The 18,960-nt window shown below is 44.2% G+C and overlaps 1 long non-coding RNA gene across 1 annotated transcript; it reads right to left on the bottom strand.

Annotated features, from left to right (window-relative positions):
- Window positions 1-14,839: 14,839 nt before the first annotated feature.
- Window positions 14,840-17,649, bottom strand: LOC146784486 (uncharacterized). The gene is made up of 3 exons (XR_014970907.1): window positions 17,560-17,649; window positions 17,424-17,467; window positions 14,840-15,864 (listed from the first exon to the last, which is right to left on the bottom strand). It is a non-coding gene; the product is annotated as an uncharacterized LOC146784486 (long non-coding RNA).
- Window positions 17,650-18,960: the final 1,311 nt, after the last annotated feature.

The raw sequence follows: 18,960 nt of genomic DNA, 5'->3' as shown, positions 1-18,960 counted from the left end.
GTACGAAGATGAAAAGGTCGCTTGGCGAAGAGTGAAGCAGTGGGCGCAGACTGTGAGGTAAAATGAATTTTTTTTTGTTTTTTATAGCGCGAAATAGACCCGAAGATATCAGGTATTGGTATCAGAGAGGGAATACAGAGGCGAGAGAGAGGATGGTTGGAAAGACAGATATAGCGCAGGAAAGGAAGGGAGAGAGATTAAGGAGGGAGGAAAAAGGTAGAGAGAAAGTGATCAGAGTGGAAAAAGAGAGAGGAGAGTAGGAGAGAGAGAGAGACAGGATGGTTGGAAAGAGATACATAGCGCGAGGAAAGGAAGGGAGTGACTCTGCTTTGATCATTTTTGCCTGGGCTGCTTTTGGTTCTCCATGTGTCTGTCCTTTCCGTTGCTAGACTCCACGCAAAGCATCTGAAGTATGCAATATTGTTTACACCCAGAAGATCAATAGTCCTAATTCAACATGAAATATGGCACTGGCCAACATGCGCGCTAAGTGCCGATGCCCCAGCGTTAGCATCAATTCTGATAGCTAATTAAATTCAGCTTGCCAGTGGGAAGACAACAACAGCTGACTGCTGCAGTAAAAGGCAAAAGGACACCTTTCGCTGCATGATACATGTTCATTAAGCGTCACTTGGACTTCGGGGCTGCCACAGCGGGGGAGAATGGATACAGTCGACCGTGCACTGCGCGCTGCAAGGGATCCATCTTTTCCAAGGAGCCTCTTCAACATGAATGAGCCTGCACTGGACAAGGCTCTGGCAACGCGCGTGGCACTTCCGCCTTCCTCTTTACTTCCTGCCTGTTTGTCATCGGATTATTAAACAAGTGGCCGTGCGGCCGCGAAAGGGATCGCGATCGCGATCAAACATCAAAGCGGCCGCGAAAGTGAAAGTGAAAGTAATCGCGGCGCTCGTGCCCGTGCACAAGCACTGTAGCTCTAGGCTGGCCTGGTAGCACGTTTTTGAGCCCTCTCAATAAGTCTCGCCAGACCAGCGCATGCGCTGGGTCAGGCGAGACCTAAAAATTACCAGGAATGGAACAAAACACCGGGAGGAGCCTGCTGGACAAGAATACGAAGTTGGAGTCTCGGGGCACTTCCTTCCTGTTTGAGAAAAAAGTTTTTAAAAAAGCTTCTCGCCCATAGAAAACAACTCCACTGGCCAGTTTGAGAAGAAAATCCACCCCAAATGTCTCTCAACTGCATCTCCAGCAGAAAAGCTGCTTGACGGTTCCTTTTGCGATCAGCACTAAGAATACTAGATTGGCTCCGTTGTGGCCGGAAGCCATGCGAGTGAATGCAAAGTCTTGCAGGAACTTGCTAGCAGTGTGAGAAGTGTCATGTGTGCTTGTAGGTGGCCAAAGACTCTTGGCACTTGTGGTGCAGAGCCAAAACAAGACTCGAGTACGCAAACGGAAAAAAAACCTTCACTTTATGCCCAAATAGCAGAAGTCCTCTGCAGAGCATGAACTGCCCAAATTGCATAAACTCCGCAAGCGGAGTGGGGTGTACCGCCCATGCCTAAAAAAAGTACAGCAAGGAGTGGACCATGCAAGTAAATCTAGCTAAGTGTGAAAGGGCCAATCTACTTCATGTAGAATTACCCGTCTGCCCCAAAACATTGCAAATCATTGAAATCAAATTTACAAATATTAATTGAACAACACCTTCACTGTTTACCACCACAGCATTTATCACCACTCACTCAATAATATATCACTCATTGTTGCAATAGTTACCTGTTTCAATCCAAGCATGGTGGTACACACTTGTCTATTGTATCGCCTCCTTTCCCATGGAGGCAATACAATGGCAGTCTTGTAAATTAATGATCTTTATTGGGGCAGCCCAGCTAAGCAATGAAAAAAAAAGGATAATGATGAGACAGAGGGAGGCAATGTGTTCATGTCCTTTAAGCAAATGTGAAGTCATCTTCTGTGCATGCTGATTCAACTCAAATCTGGCCACATATGTTAATAAATGGTGGGCTGCATATGTCAGGCACCAAATATATAAATGTTCCTCTAACTATATACATTTTTTTTGCCATGCAGTCTAACGATAATGTGAATGTTCTATAGTAGCCAACTCAGTCAAGGTAGCAGAGTTTGTCCTCAAACTCAGAGCGTTCACCCATAAGTTGGTCAGCTAACGCACTTGTATCTGAGTAGTCACCCTCATTCTCCTCTTGTGCTGTTTCAGGAACAATTTTATCTTGTGGTATGAAGTGTTGGTTCATTTTAATCAGGGTCAATCTCTCCACGCTTTGAGGTGAGAGACTGGTCCTTCTGAGTGTGACAACTGCCCCAGCTTCACTGAACATATGCTCAGTAGAGACACTGGCTACTGGACAAGACAGATACTTTATTGCCAGCCTGCTGAGCTCTGGCCATTAGCACATCTTCACCATGCCAATAGGCCAATGGGTTTTGATGCTTGTAGCCCTCTTTTGGGTCATCCAGGTAGTCTTGGACCATCCCCTGAATGGCTACTGGTGCCACCACTTGTTCAACCTCTGTTGCCTTCTCCTCTGCATGTGACTTAACCCCTGCCACTTGAAACCAAGCCATTGCAGAGGTTGGGTCAGGTTCTTATTTTGCTGGTGTTGTTGCTAGTGTTGCTGGTGTTGGCTGCTGTGAGGCAACTGTACTGCCCTCTCTGGAGGTTGAAGGATGCATGCCAGAACTTCTGCTGGGGCCTCTAACTTCCAGCCATTCTTACAGGTATCTCACCTGCTCAACAATCCACATCTTGCATAATGAAACATCTACTTCTGAAAAAGGAATGAAAGTGGCTAGCATTTGTTTGCACTGTGGATCAAGTATTGTGCTACCTATGTATTCTTCAGAGGACACGATCTCTCTTTGCAACCTTGGATTAACAGCCAAGTGAAGGATTATGCTTTCAACCAGCTAGTAAACTTCTCCTTTCACACCGGAGAACCTTTGCAATATGTTTTTTAACTGGTGCGGTAGCAGATGCAACAACGGGATAGCTTGGCTCATCTTACTGTCCTCCTTGCTGACTTTCCATGTGAAAACCTCAAAAGAAAGTAACATTTGTGTCAGGCATTCGATTGGGCCCATTTGTTTATCTCCATGGTCATGCTTTTTCCAGTTGCGTCCCCTCCTCTTTGAAGAACATAGTCAGTGATATGTCTGTACTGCTCATACAGACATAACAATATTTATTAGGTTGAGTTCCAACGTTTTGGCACCTTCTGTGTTTGGGCTGTAACAGTAACTCTATTAGCACGCTGAATGATCCTCAACTGCTTCTGGGCTTTAAAAGAATGACTGAAATGAAAGCAGATTTTTCTGCAGGAGGCCAGTATGTTGCTGACTACGTCTTTTTTTTTTAGAATGTCCTGCACAATCAGGTTGATGCAAAGCTCCAAACACAGGACCCTGAAACAGCCACCATCTGTCAGGGGCTTGACTATATAACTGCCATTGTCTCTGGCAACAAATCCAATTCTGAGACCTCTGGGTCACAGCTATTCAAGCTCCTTGCTGTTAAAGTCTTCCAAGATGTTTACAGCTGTCTCGGATTTCTCCATGGCAAACATCACTACTGTTGCATGCTACCAAACACCCGTATAAGTTTCTTTAGTGCTGAGATATGCAGATAGTTGTTGCCTAACGCCCACAAAAGTGATCCAGTATGCTGTAATACACATAAAATCAGATGCTTGACAACTGGACCCCATACCTGTCATCAGATAACCAGCGTGAACAGCACTGAGCTGCAATACCTATCCAACTAATTGCAGTACATTGTGATGGAGTGCTGGAACAGAAACAGAAACTCTGGCAAAATAGATCTAGCTGGGAAACTTCCATTTTGGCCAGATGGCCACCGCAAATTCTAAAAATCCCACTCCTTCCACAAAAGAAAAAGGGAGGAGGTCCATTCAACATTTTACCCCACTCCTCATTGTACAAATGCTTCATTGGGTGGTTGCGTTCATAGGTCCCCTCCTGCCTAAACATGCCCACAATAGTAGCTTGGATCCTTTTCTTTTGTGATGCCACTGATGCAGGCGACCTCCTGGGGCAACCAGGAGGTTGTAGACTCAAAGTGCCTCTTGGGGGGAATCATCATTGTATGCAGTGGTGTCTGCATCTGGGTCTTGTGCCATTTGGAGGTTGCTCATGCGGGTGAGACTGGCACACTGTGGGGGACAGGACTGTTTTGTGTAAGGCTGTCATCCTCTTCTTCCTCATCAGTTCCTAGCCCTGCGATCAGAGCTGATTCCTCTCCCTCATCAGCACCACCAGCTAATTTTTAAGGTGCTCCTCCCACGGGATTGCATGATGTTTTATCATATGGGTGGTTGACCTCCAGTACCATAGTGTGAACCAGCTTTACCTCATTAAACACTAGCAAGGCAAATGGAGCATATTGCAATGTTATTCTCCTGCTTGCTAATCTTAAAGAAGTCCCAAAATGGGAAGGAGAACGTTTTTGGTGTGACACTGCCAATGCCTGAAGAACTGGATGTAGGTGGCTATGTCGATTGTTACTCTGCAGTGCGTACTTCTTCGACCGAGGTAGTGGTGGATGCAAGTCTCAGCTGGGGCTTACAAATATGGAAGTTGGTGGTGGTGGAATGAGTGCTACATTCTTCTGAGCAGGTTGAATGGGAGCAATCTTGGTGTCCTCTGAGCAGGCTTCCATACTGACAATTACTGGTTCGGCCTCATTACTGTCCCTTTCCATAATTCTAAGTTTCTAAGGTTTTCAGGAACTTTCCTTTACCCTTGTCTCTCTTGGTGGCAGGGGTTGAGTCCATGTCCAAATCATTGAAATGGGGGCTTGGAGAAGATGGTGGAGTACCCTTTCATTTTCTTGCTGGAGATCAGGAAACCAATGGTTCCTCAAGGACTACATCTTGGTCAACAGGAAGCTCAACCTCCTGTTCTACTCTACTTCAGGAAGAACTGTTGCAGTGTGTTGCTCCTGTTGTCCACTTTGCTCAGTTTTCTGCCACAATTGGGTACTTTGCAGCTGAGAGAAATCCAAGTCAGACTCACTGCTCATTGCCATGACTGCAGTGGCTGCCTTGGTGATAGTCATGGCCTTGGACTTAGGTTGGGGTGATGCTGTCACTGTGGGAGTGCTGATCCCAGCTTGATGCCCAGAGGACGGAGCGGCAGGCACACTACGTATCCTGAAAAAGGTGGATGGTGGCATGCCAGTGGTGGCAATCTACCTCTTCTTCTCTTCCTCACTGACCACTTTCTTGGCGGGAACACCTTTCTTTGGAGACATCTTCAACCTCTGTCATTTAGCACCTAGCTGCAGGAGGAGAAGCAGGCAGAGGAGGACTGAGGTGGTGTGGTTTAACTTTGTGCTGGCCCACTGTCTGGCAGCTGTGTGGGTGATGTCTCTTGTGCACAATGAACCAAACAAACAAGAACAACATTCAGTGACATTTCGGCAGTTTGAATTTTTCATACAGAAAATATAATTTAGTGTGGTTATCCCAAATAATTAAAAAAAATAGTGTATCCATTGACCATTTCAATCCAAAACAGAACATCGTATTGCAATCAGGATAACAACAATATACAGATTTAAAGGTTTGCTCTATGTGCCTTTAAGATGAGACACCTGTGGCAAGTAGGTAGGAGCAGGAAAAAATGTAATAATCCTTAAAAAGGGGGAGGATGGTGTGCGCTTATGGTCTAATAGACTTATGGCAGGCAGGGGGTGCAGGCCAGGGAGAAATGGGATAAACCTTAAAAAGGTGAATGCTGGTGTGTGCCTGTGGCCTAAGGGACCTATGGCAGGCAGGGGGTGCAGGCCAGGGAAAAATAAAAAAATCCTTAAAAAGGTGAATGCTGGTGTACACCTATTGTCAGGAGGCCTACAGTAGGCCGAGGGTGCAGACCAGGAAGAAATATAATATTCCTGTAAAGGTGAATGCTGGTGTGTGCCTCTGGTCTAAGAGACCGTTAGCAGGCAGGGGTGCAGGAAAGGGAAAAATTGAATAATCATTAAAAAGGTGAATGTTGGTGTACGCCTACGGACAAAGAGACCTATGGCATGCAAAGGGAGCAGGGCAGGAAACAACTGAACAATATTACAAAGTAATAGCTGGTGACTCACTTGGGACTATGAGAAATCCTTTGGGAGGCCAGGAGGTGCAGGGCAAAATGGAAAAAATGCATAAAGTATTATATAAACACTGTACATACATACTACAATGATCTTCAAGCACATTAAACTGATATCATGGTAAAAGTAAAACAATGAGCAAAAAACAAAAAGGCATAGCTCTCTTCAATGTCCCTAGAAATGGCTTTGACAACTGGAAAAAAAAGATTTAGCACACTGGCAACAAGTTCAAACACCTACCAACAAGCAAGGAGGCATGAACAACAAAGAACACATGTAGACCTGCGGCAAAAGCACACCGGCTAACTACACAAAATAGCCACCAGTCACATGGTCAAACAACAACAGGCAAGGAGGCATGGACAACAAACAACACATGCAGGCCTCTAGCAAAAGCCCACTGGCTGGTGACAGAAAATATCTGCCGGCCGCATGGTCAAACAACAAGCAAGGAGGCATGGACAACAAAGAAGACATGCAGGCCTATGGCAAGAGCACACTGGCTGGCTACAAAAAATGACCGCCAGCCACATGACCAAACAACAAGCAAGGGGGCATGGACAGCAAAGAACACATACAGGTGTATGGCAAAAACACACTGGCTGACTACACAAAATGGCACCAGCCACATACAACAATCAAGGAGGCATGGACAACAAAGAACACTTGCAGGCCCTTGGCAAACGCACTCTGGCTAGATACACAAAATAGCCGCCAGCCACATGGTTAAAAAAACAAGCAAGGAGGCATGGACACCAAAGAACACACCCAGGCCTATTGCAAAAGTACACTGGCTGACTATACAAAATGGCCATCGGCTGCATAGTCAAACAACAAGCAAGGAGGCATGGACTACATGAAACACATGACGACCTAAGGTAAAGCACACTGGCTGACTACAAATAATGGCCGCCTGCCACATGCAGGCCTATGACTCCATAAAATAGCTCTGGCCACATGGCATGGAGAGCAAAGACAAAATGGTGGCCTATAGGCAAACACACACACAGTCTCACACATACACACACACACTTGCCAGACAAAGGAGGCATGGCAAACAAAGAAGAAAATACAACCATTAATTCAGCAATGCCAAAAACGAAGATTGACCCAGCTATAAATATTTTACAACAACGCACAACCTTCCGAGACATCAAAATATATTGTCCCCAACCAAAATAGAAAAATAATTTGCAGAAAAAAAGTGAAATACAAAAAAAAACATTGTTCATAATTTAATCCAATGTTTCCCCTGGGCTAAATGGTTGACGTTTTAAAACAGCACATACCACAGAAACAGTTGGTGCATATACCCAATCACTAGTGCTGGCTGGATGGCCCGTGGCAGACTAGGCCACATGGTAAACTAAATAATATTGTTCAAATTTAACAAACATGGAGAAAATGTTCTTAACTGTGCCACCTTTTTCCCTAATAAAAGCTAAAAAATGAAAGGCAAAAAATACTAGGGCTCTACTGCAACTCCAGGCCATCCACTACAATCACAATTACATTTTTTTAAAGTACAAATATATAATAATGTATGCCTCTACCAAACAACACCCATGTCCAAATGATTTTTTACTTACTTGTGATCACAAAAACAAAGTCCTTAATAAAATCCAATAGTATAAATGCAGCAGGAATTGCGGACAAAGAGAGTGATCTTTTCACCTCAAAATCCAATGACTAGGAGATGGATAAAGCAAAGAGAGGGGTTTTCTGGACAGGAAGAAGAAGTTGATGTATCTGTGCACTTCCTTCCTGTTGAGAAAATTATAATAAAAATGCTTTTCGAACACAAAAAAAACCTTTCGAGTAGAATATCAACTTTAACAGGTATTTTCAAGTTGATTTTGCTGTTTTTTTAGTAGAAACTCGGCTCAAGAAGCAGCCGCAGCCGCACACGATTGCCAGCATCACAAAACGGCCCTGGAAGGCTATGTGGTGAATGGAAATCATGCTAGCAGCCGGGAAGTCTCGCTCGTAAACTCGTGTTACAGGAGCCACGCGTTGTTCAATTCAACACCGTATGGTGCCAATAGGAGAATAATACTTTCACATGCCGAATGACAACATTTGGCAGGAACTCTGTGTTACACACTTAACTGTGAATTACCAAATTCCTCCACCTCTGCGAGTGGAGCTGGATTTTCGGCCGAGACCTACATAGGATAAGTTCAAAGTAATATTCCACAATAGATTCAGCTTTCACAGAGGTTCAACTGGCACTGCACTGTCATCCTCCAGACCATATAACACACTATCTCTGTTATAGGTTACAAAATAGGTCCACTAAGGGGCTGAGTACCTTTGACAAGGCAACCATGCTCTTTTTGATCACCTGACTGTGGGTTATTCATCTTCACTACCACTTAATCATTAACTCCAGTTTCTTCCGTGACAGTACGTGCTATGTGTTCAATAGACAAACATGGTCTCACACACTCTTCCCTTTCTTGTCACTCATCTCCATTTCCAATTCGGATGGTCAGTCTACTTGGCCCTTCGCCAGGATCAAAGTTGACCTCTACCTGTGCCACTAACCAAGGCCATTCATCGCTCTCGATTCCAATGCGACTCATCAGGCAGAGGATGACCTCCTGCAGGTTCTTGGACTGTCAACGAGCCTCGATTCTCCCACCCGTTCTTTGAACCCCCATCTGGTTCTATCTGGCACTCTACATTTGCAGTTTGCTCTTAATGGAGAGGCACTGATATATCATCAAGGGAGCACTCCACTCAGTGTGTGTCCGGCATGCTACCAGTTGGGTAAACCTCCACAGTTAACTGCAGTGTTGGTCACTACTATGACCTCGAAAGGTGAGGTTCCAGGCACGTCTTCCGAACGTGTTTCTACATCAAGGCCCAGTCACCAGGACTGAGGTCATGGCACTGTGCTGTTGCAGGAGAACAGTGGCAGCTCCCACCTGTTGAGAAACAGAATGCACCACATCAGCCAGCCCTTTGCAGTAGTCAAGAATCATATCATCTGTAATATTCACAAGCGTATTTGAAGGCACTGCAGGCAACTTCATTGCTAGGCCCATGAGGATCTCTTGGGGAGAAACACCTGTTCTCCAATCAGGAATACTGCGCAGACTCATCTGCACCAAAGGCAAAGCATCCACCCACTTCAAAGATGTTGATGCACACACTTTGGCTAACTGGGATTTTAGTGTCCCATTGACTTGCTCCAATATGACAGAAGCATCATGCCGAAAACTACAGTGCAGTCTCTGTTCCACCTGCAATGCAGCACACAATACTTTCAACATACATAGTTAAAATAAGTTCCTTGGTTTGACTTTAATGAAGTAAGGGAACCGAACCAGGGGATCAGTTCCCTCAATAACAGCTTACCTACAGTGAGACTGTCATTCCTCCTTTTTGGATAAACTTCAACCCAATGAGAGGAAATACATACAGCCACAAGAACACATCTCAGCCCATTACACACAGGCATCTCAAAAAAGTTCAGTTGCACCCTGTTGAAGGGACCTCCTGACCTCCCTATGCAACTAATCATCACTGAAACCTCCCTTCAACATTCATCTGGTGGCACACCACACACCTGTGACACAAACTCCCAGCCATCAACCTGAATTGGGGCTTGAAGCAATTTTATTGAAAGAACCTAACTATGGCATCCCTCCTAACATGTGTGGGAACATGAAAATGTCTAGCCAGCGGGGACAGCAAGCTATTGGGAAACATAGGACTTCCATAAGTTATTACCAAAATTTCATCATCTATCTTGACACAACATCCTCAGATCCACACCTGCTATTCTGTGTCTGGTACTTTCTCTTGCAGTCTCTAAGCTTCTTCCCATGTATCAGCAACTGTCAACAAAAAAGTTAAAGTTGATCTCATTTTCAGATTAATTTACATACTTTCCATGAAATATTTGGGACCCATGAGTGCAATACAATGCAACCTTATCAACATATTGATTGCCAATTGTCACATAGTCATTGCCGCTCACTTCACAACAGCAACTTCTTTAGGCAATTTCAATGCTTGCAACAGTTTCATAACATATTTTCCATTTCAGATGGGAGATCCTGATGATGTAATTTACCCCTTTGGGATCACAACTGTCCAAAGTCATGGACCACACTGAAGCCATACTGGCTATCAATAAAAATAGTCACTCTCAGTTGTTCTAAAACAAAGCAGACTCTGGTAAGAGCGACCACTTCTGTCACTTGTGCAGAGGCTAAGCCCCCAGAGCCAGAATCCTTCCCCTACTCCTCCTACAGTACAGATCAAATATGTGACTCTCATAGTTCCCCCATCATCTCTCAGGTAGGAGCCATCCACAGACAGCAAATAATCTGACTCTGACAGACGTTTATTTTGAATATCTGGTCTTGGCTTGGTGCATAGTTCTGTGACATCTAGACAGTCATGTTCTACCTCCACGTCATCATTTTCACTTTTGGGCAATGGTAACAAGGTAGCAGGATTTAGCGAAGCACACCTCCTAAGTGTGATGTTCTCTGTGGCAAGTATAATTTGTTCTTAGTCAAACGGCAGTTTGTCTTATGCTAGGCCTGAGTGCGGGTCAACAAAATCTCATCAGAATTGGGCACCGTCCCAGTAAGAGGTTGTCCCATTACATACGTTTCACATCTTTCAATGCTGACACATACTGCCTGTACAGCTTTAAGTCAACCGTGCAGTCCTGCGGCTACAGGATCAGGAGTAGCAGAAAAATAAGCCACATGTTTTCATCCATGCATTTGTGTAAGGACTGACATAGTGCAGTCCCCTTTCTCACTGCAGAAAAGTGTAACATCTTTATTGTAATGAGGCATTCCCAGTGCTGGGGCATAACAGAGGCTTTCTCTCCAATCTAGGAATGCCGATAAACAGTTGTTGTCCTATGGTAGTTGGTCAGGCAGATCCTTGTGCATCAGGCTCTATATGGGCTTGGTCACTAGGAAAAGGTTGTGTAGCCACTTCAGTAACCCATCATTTTCAAAAATATTCAAACTTCTCTTTGGGTAGCTGGCGTATTCATTTTTAGAATCACAGATATTCTCTCTTGTGACACCTGCCTCGCTCCTTTCTCAATATGGTGTCCTATGTACAAGACTACCTTTTTACAATATTGTAACTTACTTGGGGATAGTTTGTGTCCATTCTGAGCCAAGTGGTTCAGTAACTCAATAGTGTCTTGTTTACAGTCTTCCTGGATATCTGACACAACCAATTGATCATCTAAATACTGCACCAAGGCAGAATTATAGGACATTACCAAGGACTCAAGATTCTTCTTGAGAATCTGATTATAGACTGAAGAGCTCTCTGTATACTTTTGGGTGGCTCAGCACCATGATAAAACACGGTTCTGAAACCAGAAGGTGAAAAGGTATTGACTGTCCATAATGGAGAAATCCTGACACAATTCGACCAAATTGAGTCACTCAGCTTCACATGGAATTTGAAGCACTATCACAGCTGGATTCGATAGCACAGGACAACAAGGAATGACAGTATTATTATTCTTCCTCGGATCCTGCACGATCCAGTATTTACCTCTCGGTTTCTGCAGGTCCATAATGGGTGAGTTAAACGGACTTCCATTATCTTTTCCAAAATATCTTGCTGTATCATTGACTATATTGGCTGAGGAAATCCCAGCTATTGTTTCAGGCGTTAGATTATACTGAGGCGTTCAAGGGTACTCAGCATTGGGTTTGACACTTACTCAGACAGGTTATTTTCCTTTTATGAGACCTATCTCCTTTCCTGAAAAGTCCCAGGCTTCATGCTTCACTGTGTCCTTAAGATCCGGTGGTAAATCCTCTATGGTCATCACAGGGTGCAGTCCAACAGCAGTCCCTTGGCTGGCCAGCCTGAAATCGTCATTTTCATCATGAGTCTGAAATTCCACACCTATTGTCATGCAATAGATGGTGCAGTTTAATTTACACAGCAAGTCGTGTCCCAAGAGATTCACTGGACTGGAATCATGCTTTCCGAACTGCTGTCTTTCTTCAAATTACCCTATTCGGACTGGAACGTATTGTATAACAGTGTGTGTCATTTGTTTCTTAGCAACTCCTACAGCTTGGATTTTTATTCCAGAAAAGGGCAGTTTGGGAACTTCCACTATTCTAACATTGGGAACAGGTAGCACCTGTGCTGATCAGAAAAGACACAGGGGGGTCATTCACCTCAACTTCTACGAATGAACCACTATGGTCTATTTCTATCACTGTGTGAAGTATGCAATCTTCCTTCCCCCTCAGGCACCGTCATTGTGATTGGTCAGAGCCGTGGCCCTAGAATGTGTCAAACATGGGAAACTGTTGCAATAGGTTTTGATTTTTGAAAGAATTCTAATTCAATTTCAGAACCTGGGGCCCGATTAGGATGGCGGGCGGCCTTACGTCCGCCTGCCACCCTATCATAAATTGGACCAACCGATTTGTGGTACTGTCAGAGGGATTATGATGCGACCGCCTGCAAGGCGGTCGCACTGTGTATTCTTTGCATCGTGGTGGGTGCTGCTGGCTGCAGCACCCGCTGCAATGCAAAGAATTAACCCTTTACATATCCCTGCACTACGTGGCAGAGATATGTAGGGAGCACCATAGGTGCACCCAAAATCAAGGGCCAGTGGGAAAGGGGGGCTTGCTAGGGGCCCCCAATGTCCCTTTCCACCTGCCTTTTCATGGCAGGTTAACCACCATGAACAGGCAGGTTGAAAGGGACATCGTAATCCCTACGGTGGTGCCTGGTAGGCACCCCTACCATTGTAAGGAATGCAATGTCCTCCACTGCACCGGCTGGCTCAAGTAACCCGTCGTATGCTTGGCGGTCTGGCTTTCCACCCGCCATCCTCTCGCCCGCCATTATAATATGGCGAGTGGAAAACATGCAAACGATGGCGGTGAGACCACCACTGACAGGCTGTTGGTGGTGGTCTCACCGTTATCGTAATCGGGCCCCTGGTTATTATTAAACCTAGGACCATTTATGTTCTGCCGAGGCATAGGGGCATGAGAAATGTGCATTACTGGAACTTGTGACATATTAGAGATTTTACATTCTTGGCATAGACATATTTTGTAACTGAGCTGTGTTACCATGAGTCAGCATAAACCACATATTCTGATACTGATTTTTGTTCATTCCCCTATTGGGTTTCATATGGCATGCTTACTTCCAATGCCCCAACTTTTTACAATAATGACTGGGTTTGGATCTCTTCCATGTTGCAATATCAATTCCAATACTCGGATCAATCAAAACACCACAATCTCTACCCTGTGTATCACCATTTCCACCTTGAATCAATGGTCCTCCCTGTTGGTAAGGAGCTCCTTGCATTCCACGTACATTTTCCATGTACAACTTATTCTGACCTCCTCTTTATGCCGTCTTCATCTGTTCCAACATGAACTGTTCTTTCAATCGCTTCTGCTTCGTATCCAATTCATCACTGCAATAGCTATTTTACCTCAGTATTTATTTATTTATTTTATTTATAAAGTTTTATATGATGCAAACATGACCCTTTGGGTATCAGAGTGCTTTACAATGATAAAAGCGACATGTAGAAAAACAACATCAATATCAGGATAGAACATGAAATGGGAGAATCCCCCAGAGAAAACATCTCAAGGTCCACGACGGACACAAACCCAGAAATAGGAACATGGCATGTGAAATATAAGCATGTGTGCAGACTTAGGGCCAAATTGTGTCCTGGCAAATAGTTCCTGTTTTCTACAGCAGAACTTTGTTCATCAGTATCCAGTGGCGGCTTGCCGAGGGAGTGCTGCGGGGTGGTGTGTCGGGGCAGGAGAGGGGCAGGGTGGGAGGGTAGTGGAGTCTGACATACGATAGACAGGAGTAAGGTAAGTAACAAATAAATAAAACTATTTACCTTGCGCACGCTGCATTGCCGAGTTGGTGATCGGCGAGCCAGCACTGTCAGTATCCCTTTAATTTCTTTCTTGAATGAAGCAGTTAAGGGGTTCAGTCTTATTTCCGGGGGTAGGGTGTTCCAGACTCTTGGTGCAATACCTGAGAAGGCTTGGTTATATGTTTTCTTTTTATAGAATTTTGGTGGTTTCAGCAGAAGGGAACTAGCGCCTTTAGATGCTCTACTACCACCAGATAGCTCAAGTTGTTGTGTAAAGTATCTCGGAGTGTTGAAGTGGATGTCTTTATGGGTCATGCAAGCAATTTTCAAATGAATCCTTGCCTTGTATGGTTGCAAGTTTAATCAATAGACTTGTTCGGCCAACAAATCAAATGCTGCTTGCTAGAAATTGGGTTTCTGGTTGGCAAAGTTATGCACCCTGTCCAAGCAGGAACCACCATCCTAGTCAGGGTGAGTCAGATACACACTCTAATTGAACCTGTGCTCACCCTCTGGTAGCTTGGCACAGAGCAGTCGTGCTTAACTTAAGAGGCAATATGTAAAGTATTTGTGCAACACTTCAAAAAGTAAAACAGTGAAAACACCACGCAAAAAGATACCACACCTGGTTAGAAAGATCGAGTTATTTTAATTAACATAACAAAACAATGAGCTATACATTTTTAAAGAATAAACTGAAATGTAGTGCTTGGAAGCATAAAGAACCAACTGAGTTATCTATAGGGGTCGGCAAAGAATTCTGCTCCACTGGCGGATTTTGCTGAGTTTTTCGTGCTCCGCGGGGATCGGGAAGTTCCGCAAAACTCCACAAAGTGATGCGGAGTGGAGTTTTTTCTGTCAAACAACTCACGAACTGTAAGTTTGCGAGTGCTTACGAGAAAACCATGCACTAGAACTCTTACTGGTGAGATTTCTCAATGCGGGTGGTTGCGGCAGGTTGCAACCTCTCAAATTAGGTCGTGACCACTTCTATTGAGAAATTTGCCATTAACGTTGAGTATGCTGCTGCTCGATTAGAACATTTACTCGAACAGCAGACCGAAGCTGCGCTGTCTTGCGCTGCGCATAGTGCTGTTCACACTGATTTTACAGTGCGGGAGACTCCCGGTGCTAAAAATAGTGCGAGCAGTACTACTTGCTAAACTCTGCCACTTGCGGAACTCCGCAGAGTGCGGCAGAGTTTTGCGCCACTTCGATGAGTTTCACGGAGCTGAACTCCTTGAACTCCGCCAAGACCTAGTTATCTGGTTGCACTAGACAGGGTCAAATTCAAAAGTATAGGCCAACCAGGACGGTACATTGGTTGGATGCAGGGACCAGCCTTGGTCAGTTGTAAAGCACCCTATTTGCATGGATGACAAGCAAGGCAAGATGTGAGGAGCAAAGGAGACAATGAGTCGTTGTAAATCCTCAAGATGGAGATAATGAGTCGGCTCCGAGCCACGCAACGTTGCAGATGAATCGGAAATGGAAGTGATGCGCTGCATAGTCACTGATGCGATGCACTCGATCCTTGTATTAGTGGTGATGCATCGGTGTCAATGGAGCTGCACCGGTACCAAAAAGCACAAAGGCATCGATGCGTGGATTTCTGCTGGAGCATCGCTTTAAAACCCATTTCCAAGCATCTAGGACTGGGTTGGCATAACTTGGAAGGGCAAGACTTTCAGATGACAGAGTTCAGGTGCTGTTGCATGGTGGTTGGAAGCACTTGATGTCCCTGAGACCTCAGAATGGGAGGCAAGCCAGCAAGCCCTTAGAGTCAATTTGGATATGGGTTCAAGTGATGTGGGTTCAGTCCTTCTCACCCAGGCAAGGGGAGCAGCAGGCAGCAGGACTGCAAAGCAAGAAAACACTTCTTTCAGACTGGCATTTATTCAGCAGCACAGCATTCCTTTTTCCTGACAGAGTATCCACAGGTCCAGAAGTGTATTGAAGTGGTAGGGTCAGTAGTCTAGGTCTTACACCCAGTGGTGCCTTTGAAGTGGGGCGGGACTTTAAAGAAGGGCTTTGAAGTGCACAGAGGTCCTCCCATCCTGTCCTGGCTCCAGACTACCTACAGAGGGGAAAGGCAGTCTTTTGTGTGGAGGAGTACACAGCCAATTCAGGTGTAAGTGTGAGGCTGTTTCCACCTCCTCCCTCCCATCCTCCCAGGAAGACCCCCCATCAAGTCACACCTGGTGTGTGTGTGTCTAGAGGGAATGCACAAAGTCCAGCTGTCATCCACCCCAGATGTATATTGGAGGCAGGCTGCAGCTACATAGGGCTAAGAGCAGAAAAATGCTATATTTCTAAAACATTTACAAAAAAGAAACCATCTGACCACCTTTTTTATCTTGCTGCTATTTTATTTAAGCGGACTACGGGCCAATGTCTTTACTTTACTTGGTCCCCGTTATTTCTTTACCCTTCTTTAGGCAGTTTATAAATTCATTTTAACATGTTGTATACAAGCCTGCAACTCAATGATACACTATTCAATTCAAAAAGAATTATTAACAACAAACAATATAATGAGCAAAAAAATCAATCAGTGCTGAAATCACCAAATTTGTTAATATTACACAAGTAAGCAACAATTTTTAACTAATTATTTGAAATCAAACAGCGCTTGAATCACATTAATCATGAATATTACACAAGTATTTAATTTCGTCAACAAAAGGTGACCTTGCAATACTCTCTATACCACAAATTCTTTTTCTTTAGAGAGTTGCTCACCATGTGGATTAAGCTTTTAAGTCCAAGGGAATAAAATCAATGTTCAATATCCCTTTAATTACTTTTTTCCCTCCCTTAATATGCACCTGCACCATTCTTGAGGCATATGACCTGTAGTGGATACGGAGTTGGAGCAATCTAAATCGCGCTCTGACAGCAATTTCCCTAGGGCATTAGAGGGCCTCTGCCTAGTCATCGTCCTCTAGCAGGCCCACATCAGTTTCCCAGGCCTCCCGCAAGGAGCCCAAACCATCTGGGGTGTTGTTCACCAGCTTTTTGTACGTTAATGACACCTCCTTTTGAATCATGGGGTCCAAGAGCAGCCTGTCCTCCAATGGGGTTTATTCTGGGAGCACTGTCCCTTCTTTTATGTGGCAATGTAGTGCAGAGCGCAGCTGGCAATAATCTAGAAGCCCTCTCGCAAACTATGAAAGGTAGCAAAGGTATCATAGCACCACATCTCCAGACATCTTCAAGCAGGTCAATGCCTATAAGGGGAAAGTGTTGACGTTTCGGCCCTGGTGCATAGAGGGTGGTTTGTATCCTCTGCAGGCGGGTCTTCCTCAGGACGGGGATAGGGGGGGGAGCAAACTAATGGTGCAAAAGGACTTAATTAGAGACTATTTGAATTAGAGACCGAAAGTAGTTACAGAATTTATGTGCCTACTCACTGACCTGTATCAAGGTGAAGTCAGGGTTACAGCCCCTCTGGTGGCGGTCTGTAAGGGTTTGAGGATACGGGTTAAAAACTTAAATTGTACATATATATAAGTGCACAATTCTGTAGCCCAGGAGACCACCGTCTACTTACCCGCATTATTGCAGCGGTGAATTAAAATAGGTATAGAAAATTTAATGTGCAGTATTTGGGACAGCAATGTCGATTGAATCCTAACACTGGTGGATTAAGGCATCTAAAATAAATAAGGAAAGTCTAATTAATTCCCATTTAATGGGTATGAGCAGTAATGAAAAACCAGCATTGGAGACCTGAGATTACCTTTGTAAGCGTTAGTGGCGCAGTCCCGGTGATCAGCGTTGTACTCCTCAAGTCAAGGGCTCCGAGTGAGTCAGCAAGCTAAAGATAGAGAAAAAAAGCTACTCGGGAGAGCGTGCACGTTGCTGACTTGCAGCCTCACTGTGCCACGTAGCTGGAAGCCTGCCAGTGATTTACATAGCTGTCTAAAGAAGACAGACTGTTTCTAGCAAAATGAAATAATTCAGTCAGAATGTCTAATTGTATATGTAAAATTGTGTCAAGGCCTGCTGCTGTATTATCAGTTCGAAAAACAGACTGCTTCTTTCATGAATTACAAAATATAAAACAGACAGAATGTAATGGAAAATCCACAAACATTTAGCCAACTTAAGGCAGGAAACATTAAACATTGACAGTAATGATAAGGACATCAATGCAATTTTCAAGGGTAAAGAAATAGAAATGTCAGGCAATGAAGGTTTTAACCAAGGCAGGCTGGAACAACATATGTGATTTACTGAAAGTTGCTACATGGTCAGGTAGAGAGACAACCAGCTACTACCATGAATTGCAATTTACAAAAATTATAAATGTACATTTTACCAATTTAAACAAAACGTACATATGAGATAAATGATACCAACACAATTGAAAATCACAAAATTAAAGTGCAATTTGCAAAAACAAACGTACATTAATCAATTTAAACAAAACAAAAAGATGACATGAATGATACCGACACAAATGACAATATTGAAGCGTATAATCACGTAATTATATTATACAAAACATACCAAGGTGATGTGTAGGGGGAAAACAATCCTAATAATTAATTACAGTGTATCATACATGGGTGAGAATAATAAAAACCTGGTTTCATAGAAATTATGTACATGACGCGGTGAGAAAATGTACAGTGGCTAGGGAATCCTATTTAGAGAGGTACGGGGATTTAGCCATTATTTAAGGTGGCCACCTGTCTGGCGATTTCCTCGTATTCATTCAGACCCCTAGATACTGTGTCAAAAGTGTGTATCCATTTGCACTCACGGATACCGAGTGTGCTGGCAAAATTGCCCCCCCTAGGTTTGGATTTGGCCTGTTCAATCACCCACCACTGAAGACTCTCAGCCGAGTGTCCAAAGGATGTGAAATGTTATACAAGGGGGGCACCCTGTACTCTGCAGCGTATTCGGCTACAGTGTTGCAGTATTCGAGCCTTTACTTTTTGTA

This window comes from Triturus cristatus, chromosome 11, assembly GCF_964204655.1.
Source record: "Triturus cristatus chromosome 11, aTriCri1.1, whole genome shotgun sequence".
Lineage (NCBI taxonomy): Eukaryota > Metazoa > Chordata > Amphibia > Caudata > Salamandridae > Triturus > Triturus cristatus.
Note: the sequence above shows the minus strand (reverse complement) of the source record. Positions and strands in the feature narration are given on the sequence as shown.